We start from the raw sequence: 8,688 nt of genomic DNA, 5'->3' as shown, positions 1-8,688 counted from the left end.
ACACTCACTATTTCTGTGGCAACCCATGATTTACGTGATTACCCAGAAGAGTATTTTAAACGCCTCACAGACAGAAGCTGGTAATGTATTCCAAAACAAGGAGCTTTTTACTGATGGCTGGCAGTGAAGTGTGTTCCTTGATACCTGTTTTAACATCTACAAAAATAAACTTTTCCAAAATTGAAAGTAACAACCTAACTCACAAATCCATCATGTTCAAAGAATTCAGAACAATTTCTCAGCAGGTTTAAAAAGCCACAGTGCTCCTACCTTACATTAAAATATCTGACCTGTTAATACACTTCATTTATTCATTTAAAAAAAAAAATCATTAAAAAAAAAAATCACATCTTTGTTTTATACCTGAATTTTCCACCTTTCCTACAGTCACTTAAATTTCCAACTATGTATGTGTTGAGTGATAGATCTGCATTCACATTTAGTTTCCCTCACCACTGGGTTATCCAGAAAAATAAATATTAAGCATGATTCGGAGAGCTTTAAAGCCAAACGCAAAGACAAATTCTTAGATTTCTGACAAATTATTGCTTTAGTGTTATTTTCTCAAGTTTTAAACAGAAGCCGTGCATACCTCTTCTCTCTGCAAGGGAAATTCAAACCCTAAAACTGAAGGGAAATAATAACATTTGAGCCCTAAGAAGGTAACCTATTACCTTGGAAGAGCTATAATCCTCAAAACCTGGCAATACTTGCAAGGGAGAGAACTGCCAAAAATCAAGTTAGGAGACTACACCTACCACTTGATGCTAATTTCAATTCAGATTAAATGGCAAGCCCAAAAATCAAGAAGGACAAGCATTTCAGAAAATCAGCATAAACTAGCAACCACTCAAAAGTACAAAGGACTAATCAGAAAAAGTCTTAAATTTAGTAAGTGAGCAGTAAGAGTGTTTCATGCACTGGGCACATATTGGTTCTGTTTTGTTCTATTTTTTAAATAAAGGGAAATGGCCCCCTTTACTGGGAACCTTTATATGTTATATAAATCTAATAATTAAGAAATCTGTCCAAGGATGGACAGTGAACAAGAAGGAACACAGGTAAGTGTACAGCTCTACACAGGAGGATCCAAAATCAGCCATTTTTATTTATCCAGTGAAAGCAGGTTTGGAGTATCTACTAGACTTCATTAAAACTGTTCACAGGACAAGAGCATGAGATGCCCTGCTGTTTCTGATTATTAGGACAAGGATAATAGCTATCTTCGTCTTCTGTTGCTCACTTGGATGCTGCAATTATCCTGGCCTATAGGATTTGAAAAAAGATACCCATTCTTTCAGAAATCAGAAGCATATTCTGCCAGTCTGGATAAGTACACTGCTTAAAAATTGACAGATCCAACCATAAATGTTCAATTTGCTGAGTAACAAAAAGATCTGAAGCTGAAAACATTCAACTCCTGCTTCGCTGTCTTTTATACACTCTACCAAGGAACACAATAACAGATTGTATGCCCTCAACCTGAGCTTATGTGTTTTCCTGTAGTTACTCTTATTTAAATCTTTCACTTCTACCTGTTTTACCACTAAGATCTAGAAAGATCTCAAGATATTTGTCAGCTTTAAAATGAGATTGCCTAGATTTCTAATGAACAAGTAACAAAAATAAAGGTTGAGAGAGAGGAGAAAAAAAAAAAGAAAATAAGATTTCAGACTGCTTTCCAGTGCTAATGAGGTAAAAATCAACCTAGGTACAAACCCCAAAACATTTTGTTCCCTAAAGATATCATCCAGATACTGGATAAATCACCCACCTCTTATGATTTTTAACTTAGTAAAATTTTTAGCACTAGGTCACTAGGTATTTGATGACAGCTAACTAAATTAAGTGTGATGCTGTTGTCTTGCATATAAACTCTGAGAGTTGACAGAAATGTTGACAGAAAAAAAAAGTACGTGAAAGTTGCTTTAATGATGCTATTTTTAACTCAACGTTCTCTAAATACAATCTGCCCTATATAGTCGATTTGACTGTAATTTATATTAACGAAACATTTCAGCAACATATTGCTTTTTGATAAAAAAAGCTTGTAGTTAAGAGCATAAAAGTGTTTAAAATTAAATTTCTGGTGGTGGCCTGACGAAAGATTTGTTGGCCTGCACCCAGTAACAACACTGACAGGTTTCCCCCCACCTTACACTGCAATAGAAATTACCTGTAATGGTCAAAAATGTTCTTAGATTACAAGTAATGTATGTTTTTTTCCCTGCTAAAGAAAGCTAATTCTCATCCATACCAATAAAAAATCCCCTCCATAAATTATGGACAGCCTCAAGCTAACGTTATGTACCATAAATACCAAATGAGAATACTAACTGTCAAGTACTAGATGTCTTCATGTCATAATCTATGGTAATCTGCCTTCCGGTTGTATGGTCCAACAAGTGATTTAAAAATCAATTTCATGAGGCTGCAATAGTGGTTTTGTACACTACGGTTCTTCAGTTCTTGATGGCAAGATGAATTTAGAAGCAATTGCTACTCTCTTGTCACGCAAATCCAAGTAATACTGAAAGCCAGGGTTTGTGGGTATTATTTTGACTGTGTATTTAGGAAGCTGAATTAAATCATATTTTTATTTTTAAGGATTTCATGTTTAATTAGCACATACCTTTTACTAAACTTAATTATAGGGCCATACCATGTTTGCCTGCCTTTCAGAATTTGAGACTTGAAATGCCACACCATTAAAGAAGTTAAACTAAAGGTGCAACAGAAGATTAAGCATACTTGCTTTTTGGGAACCTTGCCAGTAAAATATTTTTCTTTACCAATGCAACACTACTAATGGAAAAGCAACACAACTTTATTCCCTTGATCAACTTTTTCCTCCTAATAGCTTCAGATACAGTTTAGACATTCCTTCTTTGCTGACAGCAGGACAGTTAGTATAATGAATTCTCTTTTCTTTACACACAGGACAGCTGCCTTATGATGAACAAGGCCTAGGTTTTTCTCTCTTACAAAAAAATATTCCTGACTCAAGTTTTTCACTTTTCATATAGGCTCCACAGTGATGGTGTCAGAAGCCAGAGCACAAAGTTAGGCTAGAAAAATTAATTTCCTGCTGTGAATACTAATAAATTAAAGTATACCATTAAATCATATTATAACTAAAAAATGTATTTTCACAGCAGTAACATAACAGAACTTGCAGGTAATAATTCCCATACCTACCCCATTGCCTTAGGCTTCGCTATACCTTGCTTTCTCTGCTTCTTTCATTCTCTACTTTAATTCCCTTACCTGGCTGCTTCCCAACAATACAGCACAATTAGAGGTAGTGCACTGTGCTCCATTTCATTTCTGCTAACACAACAGCTGTAGTCACCTACTGTAAAGCCAATTTGATCATTTTCTTGGATTCCCCAAATCTTTGAAAATTACCAGAAAAGGCTGGACTGTCTAATTAATGCCTTTTAGCATTAATGTCTGTTATTTCCCCTTTCATAACTCTGAAATCTTGCACATCTACAACTATTTCACACTTTTTTGCTCCTGGTTTGTTAACTGATATTCTGAAATCAACTGCTTTCTCAGTTCAGCCCATTTTTACTGTGTATTTGATATCTACGCTTGAACAGTGATAAACTGTTACAACTACATGCATAGAATACTGTGCCACGGTATCTCTTACTGATAAAACATTTAACTTCAAATGGCAGAATCACGAAAGAGTTATGCATGACACCTCAAATCAGTTTTCAGTAATCTCTATGTGAACTGGAAGGTCTAAAAATAATTTCAAAAACATATTTAGATAGTGACTACTTAAGGGCAGATCAAGGCTGTCTCTAAGAAGGATTTTTTAAAACATTTGTTGCATTTTTGAGTAAATACCTTGAGTTTATTCTTTTATATATCCTTTCAATTATATGAGGCTCTTGCTGTATATGGCTGTGCCATTTATTATAGCTAGACCATTTGGCACTATCTCCGCTTTTCTATTCTGTTATCAATAGACAGAAATTTTTGTTCCTTCATTTTAATTTGCAGTTTATTTCTTTGCAAGGCAAAGGAAGCATTGACCCTGTATGGTTATAATTTACTGAGGATGAGAAAATGGAGGTAGTGAGGATGAATCATGACATCTGCTGTTCTTTCACTTAATAAGAAAAAACCTTTAGAAGCATAATTGGGCAACCCTTAGACAGAATGATCAGTGATCCTTCAGTATGTCTAATTAAACGTTTACTAAGCCCATCAATAAGAATTTGGATGCACAATAACCTGAAAAGAAGCAGCACATTGAGGTATCTGTAGAAAATAACATTAGTAATCTTTTCTTGCTTTCCTTCGTAAGACAGATAAGATGCTGAGACAAATCCAGGAATTTCACTGAAATTGGGAAGAAATTTAATATTCCACCTGGGTTTCCCTAAATCTGGTTTATGTGTGCAGGAAAATGGGAGTCACTGTCTGCAGGGTAAGCAGACTGGTTGCTGCTGACAACAGCACAGTACAGCCGCTCTTAGCAGAACCAGGATCCACGAATCCAATTATTCAGCTGTACTTGAATGGCTGACGACTGCCTGTGTAACTTTTCACATTTGATTTGATAAAGATATTCCACTTTTACTTCTGTATGGAACCATGTGTAACTGTAACAAGCTTAGCCTAGGCAGACCTAACTCCAGTTTCAAAGGTAGTTCTCAGGAATTTCTATGTGAATTTGGAAGCAAAGTGATGCTTGTTACTCTATTTTGGTGCCCCCAAAAGTTATAGTTCAGAACTGGGAGAACGAAACAGAAGAGGAGAGTAAGAAAGATGTGAGATCTGAGGTTTGGATTAACTTAAGTTACCTGCAACTTGTATAAAATTGCTTTAGTCACTAAATCCTTTAATTGAAAGATAATCTGAACTGTGTTACTGTTTGAATTAATACATTCAGATTATTCACAACTATTTTGAAAATATTTTGGACATGTCTCTATTTCAACTTTTCTGCTTTGCAAAACAGAAAATGGTTACCGCTTTCAGCTAACAAAAGAACAAACTTGGCTTCAATAAGATTAATGGGGTGGGCAAACAAAGAGCAATGAGCAGGGAGTTATAGTGGCTCTCCACATTAGCACCAAGAGGTTTGCTTATTTGTGATCTTGTAATTTGGGAGTGCCCTACCACTGCATGAACTACTGAAGGTTTTCCTCAACTATACTGTTTACCTCAGCTAGGCTCCTTATCAGTGCAGGTTTCCTACTGTCTCAGATACAGCATATGCCTCCCAGAGAGGGAGCTCAAATGGCACACCAAAGCCCCAGCTTTGAGGAAGTACATTCCATTGTTACTTGAATGTGAAGGAAATGACAAAAGGAAGAAATTGTTTTTCATTATTTGTTCTTTACTATACCAAAAAATCATTTCTAATAATCTCAAGAGCCATTATTCAAAGTGAAGAATTTGCCTTATAGTTCCATAAACACTTTCCACACCTACAGTTTGCTTCAGTCAAATGAAAGTGATAATAAAGTAAATGCTGTTTTAAACTTAACTACTATACTTTTCTACAACGATATAATGTTGAAAAGTTCGGGTGGGGAACTGAGAATACATAATTCTGCTCTATGTGAGTCTTGTGAAAACACTGGGGAAGGTACTTCAGGAAGTAATTTAGAAGTCATCATGTAGCAAAGATTAGAATAATTATCAAACAGCTCTATGTATTCCACAGACTTTACTTACACTGTGATCAAGTTAGTATGCTGGTTGCATATAATGTAGTATGAGAGCAGACATCCATTACAACGCATCCAACTGTACTTTAAATAAAAGAATCACTATGCAACATGTGATATCAGAGTCAGTGTTAACTTCTCACCTTTTTAGAATAGCTGCAGAAGTGAACTTGCTCAGTAGAGTGTGTGTGTGATCCAGTTGCTATCAAGGAAACCTGTTACATGTAAGAAGTATCCAAGCAAGCACCTGAAAGGGGATGAGAGATCATTATAATATCTACCTGTTGAAAAAAAGAAGCAATAAACCTAACTTCTTCTGAATCACTAGTTTAGAATAAACTACACAGGGATGAAGATGACCCAAAGGAAGGTTTTGCTAACATAGTGTAAATAAAACATACTGCTTAGTTTAATTTGGATGTCCTAGCTTTCTGTCGTATTGTTTGCTAGCTCACAGTACAGTCGCTAAAAACCTTCTCCTAGATGAGGGCGATTGGTTGGACACCAGGGTGTCAAAGCAGCAATAACAGGGGCACGTAAGCAACCCTAACATACAGGATTCTATATTCAAGCTTTCAGCACCTTTCAACGCTACATAATTCAGGGTGATAGGCAGGCTAGTGCTCAAACTTCTAAATTAACTTGTTAACCTTAACCCCTTTTTCTAAGCAACTCTTGAAAGTTTCTTCTATTGTAGTCATTTCCAAAAGTGTAAGTTAGCTTCTAATTAAAACTACACTGAATAATGACTTTCTGTTTGGAAATACTGTATCAGTTCATTTCTAAGCTAACTAATAACACACCCTGCTTCATAAAATGCTTCATAACTATCTGAAGAGCCCTGTATAAACACTGGTATTAGAGATGCCTTTCCGAAAGCCAGCTGCAATTGGGTTATGGTATTTTTTTGCTACATTTTTGGTAGTGCTTTGCTTTTGATTAGCAAGGCAAAGGGAGGGAGAGAGAGAGCACAGTTTTCAAAGACCATAAGAACGATACTATCACTTGGGTTTTTCCTCCCCTAAAAAAGCCCCTAACACTGCGGAAGAACTGTAGTATCCTAGACTTTTGATTAAAAAAGGGAAAAAAATAAAATAAAAAAAGAACAGTCAAGTCAAGTCTCCACGAGAAGCGCGGCGACCCGCTGACAACCCACCCGCGCGGGGCGGCCGCGGCCCGGCCCGGCGCTTGGAGCGCTGCCGCGCCGAGGGAGCTGAAAACCGGGCCTGCACCGGGAGTCAGCCCCCCTTCACGGCGCCCATTACCGCCCAACCGAGCCGCCGGCGCTCCCAGCGCTCCGCAAGTCACAGGACTACGACTCCCGGCTGCCCCCGGGAGCAAAGCCGTCTCCTCCCGCCGCCGGGGCGGCTGGGAAGTGTGGTCACTCCCGCCCTTTCTGCTTGACTGCCACCCGCGGGCCGGGCCCCCGCCTGCGGCGGGAGCAGGGCGGGGCGGGGCGGCCGCAGCGCCGCGCAGCCAGGCGGGAGGCGGCGCGGCCCTCCCGCGCCCAGGGGCGGGGAGCGCGGCGCCAGCCCCGCCTGTGGCACTCGGTGGAGCTGTTCAGCGCCCAGGTGCTGAGTCTCCCCCCGGCTTACAGAGGCTCCGGCGGCGCTCCCTCTCTACCGCGGCGATGGCTCCGGCGCTCAGCCGCCTCCGCCAGGCACTCTGAGCGCCCGCCCCAGCGTGGATGCAGAAGCTCCGGGCGCCCCTGGCTCGGCGGAGGAACGCGGCAGGTAAAACCTCTCCCTCCCCGCATCCGCATTGCATCCCCGCCCGCCCCTCTGCTCGCAGTTGCCGGCGGGGCCCGGGCTCGAGGGGCTTTAGCCGACCCGAGAGCCGGAGGCTGATGGAGACGCGAGGTGCCTGGGAGGGTGCGAGCACCGCGAGGTGGACCACGGGGAACAAAGCGGTGCAGCGCATACGCTTTCTAAGTAGTTTCATTATTTTAATATCCAGGGGGCGGGGAAGGGAAGAGAACAGAGGGATGGCTGGTTAAGTGCAAGAGTCTGTGCTTAGTTACATGTAGGGAAAAAAACACCTAAATATATGAATTTGCTCTTGGAATCGTGTTCCTATTCTCAAGGCTCAGCAGTGGAAAAGATAAAGGCAGTGTCTGTTGTACAGGTAAGGTAGTGCTACAGTCAAGACTGCAAAATGGTTTCCTTGAGTACCCTCCTTAGCTGTAGTGCTTTATAGGTTTTGCACAGGAATAATTTCTTACTGATTTCTGAGTGGATTGCTAGCACCACCAAAGAGATAGGACAAGCAGTAAAAGGTTAGAGACAGACTAGCATACACACAGTGTTTCTGTGAGTAAGCGTCAGAAAAGGAAGGAAAAAATTCCACTGTATTTAAGGCCAAATGACAAGTTACATCCTACACGAAGTCATTTACAGGCAAGCATTGTGCTGCTATGCCTGATGCTTCAGCTTCCCCTTAGTGCTGGGTGATGAACAGGGAATTGAGCAAGCATATTAAACATGCATAATCAAGCAGCAAGTGTTCTTAACTGCTTGTATGTGTAGTAGCTTCTGTTGTCAAAGGATTGGTGAGATAGTATGTTTTACCCTAGATAGAGTAGTCTGCAGCTGTTTTGGTTTGGTGTTTTTTTTTTTTTTTTTTTTTTGTATTGGTAATACAAGTTAACTTACAATTTCTCAGACTGGCATGGGAAGGGGGAGGCTGGCAAAATGGAAACTCAGCACTTTTCTCAGGTGTAGACAGTGAGAAAAGTTTAACCTAGAAGACTGCATGCAGACAGACCAGGAACTTGCACAGTTTCTATGCTGATTTTGACAAGAAACTGAAGAACCAAACTAAGATTAAAAAATTGCTTCATTTAAAAAACCAAATGCAGTCTAACTAGCATACACTTACTTCTGCCCTGTATCAAGAAAGAATTTCCTTGTGTACAAGGCATCCCCTGCTCCCTATGTTACTATATCACGTATTAAACCAGAAAAAGAGCCAGAAAGGCAATTCCTGGGATCAG

At 40.0% G+C, this 8,688-nt stretch overlaps 1 protein-coding gene across 2 annotated transcripts in view; it reads left to right on the top strand.

The window, feature by feature from the left end:
* Positions 1–7,139: 7,139 nt before the first annotated feature.
* The window catches only part of SMPD3 (sphingomyelin phosphodiesterase 3), a 119,347-nt gene continuing 117,798 nt past the window's right edge, over positions 7,140–8,688 (top strand). For both annotated transcript variants that reach the window (XR_010070960.1, XM_063334267.1), the window contains exon 1: positions 7,140–7,429. The gene's annotated coding sequence lies outside the window, so the exon portion shown is untranslated. The remainder of the gene's footprint in view (positions 7,430–8,688) is intronic.

This window comes from Chroicocephalus ridibundus, chromosome 4, assembly GCF_963924245.1.
Source record: "Chroicocephalus ridibundus chromosome 4, bChrRid1.1, whole genome shotgun sequence".
In the NCBI taxonomy this organism is placed as follows: Eukaryota; Metazoa; Chordata; class Aves; order Charadriiformes; family Laridae; genus Chroicocephalus; species Chroicocephalus ridibundus.
The sequence above is the reverse complement of the archived record's forward strand: the minus strand, read 5'-3'. Positions and strand labels throughout refer to the sequence as shown.